A 1,597-nucleotide genomic window follows, 5' to 3' on the forward strand; every position below is an offset into this window, starting at 1 on the left:
GAGGCATCAAAACGCATCAACTTACAAGGTTTGATGATTCTAAACCTCTCGGTATCTGAAATAACAACCTAAAATGTATTCATAAATGAGTAGCCATAAAATTGAGAAAGTAGGTCATGGTGACATACTTTTTACATGACGCAGTTCAAGGTCCCATGATCCATCAACTGACAAAACTTTTGATGATCATAGGCTCAAAAGTGTCCAAGATATGCATCAAAATCCATTTAATAATAATTACCTGCGAAATTAAAAAAGTAACTCACCATGGCCTACTTTGAGACAACATGATATTAGGTCCTAAGATGCATCAACTGACAAAATTTGATGATCCTAGTCCTTTTACTAAGCAAAATATCAAAGTTTTAACAAAACAAAATTTAAGGTCAACTTTGAAGTGATCTTGAGACCACACCCTTTGCCCCAGGATAATGCCTTGAACAATTTCTTATCTACAACTTATCCTCATCCTTATGCATAAGTTTGGTGATAATTTGCCCTGTGGTTCTTGAGAAGAAGATTTTTTTTTAGCAACCACTACTTTTGTTTGCATTTTCCTAATTATCTCCCCTTGTTAAAGGGTCACAACCCTAGTTTTAGTACAAATGAAAGCCCTTGGGCCAAGGATACCCTTTGACAAAAATTGGCCAAGGGGTTCTTGAGATATAGCCCTTTTGCCGAAAAGTTGACGCACGCCAGACATATGGCCATATGATTAGCTCTTTGAGCCTTTGGCTTAGAAGAGCTAAAAATGCTATGACGTCGTCAATTGTGTTGATCTCCATGTGGTTTTTTTCTTCAATTACACACACACATATATATAATTATATATACATCACCAACTACTGTGATTTTATTTGTAATATTCTCTCTCTTCCTTTCTCTCTCTTCGTTTCTATCTTCCTCTCTTCTCACTCTTCCTTTCCCTCTCAGCCTTCCTTTATATACATATTTCATGAGATAATAGGTATATATAACTTTTCTTAGAAGGTTGTCATACTCCAAGGTCAACAATACCAGTTGAAAACTTGGGTATAAAAAAGTAACTTGTCACAAAAAATGCACAAACAAGATATGAGAGACTTGTTACTTACAATTCAAAAGTTGTGAGTAAGGTAAATGTTTTAGACGGATAAATAGACAGGACCAAACAATAACAAAACACAATATGCTATTCAACATGGGGGGGGGGGGGGGGGGGGGGGGTAATATTAAATATTGTCTCCAAAGCAACTGTGTTATCATTCTATATAAAACAAATTTGATATTAAACATATTTAGGTTAATTATACACTGTAGTTTTCATTTGGTTTCAAGATGTGTATTAACTATATGGCATACTATAATAAGTAAAAAAAACGGGGGGGGGGGGGGGGGGTACTATAGTGCCCATAGTATCATAACAAACCTGAAAAGCTATATTAATATTTTCATGGATCATTCTTACTAATAAAAGCTACAACATATGTGAAAATAAAAAAAATCAATTAGTCATTTACTTCTCAGGGGGTGAAAATGTGTGTCTGATGGTCAATAATTGGCTTTTGAAATGTCGAAACTGCTCCAAACCAGGCGTACTATTCTTTCATTTGAAAGT

This window comes from Ostrea edulis, chromosome 6 (assembly GCF_947568905.1).
Source record: "Ostrea edulis chromosome 6, xbOstEdul1.1, whole genome shotgun sequence".
Classification (NCBI taxonomy): domain Eukaryota; kingdom Metazoa; phylum Mollusca; class Bivalvia; order Ostreida; family Ostreidae; genus Ostrea; species Ostrea edulis.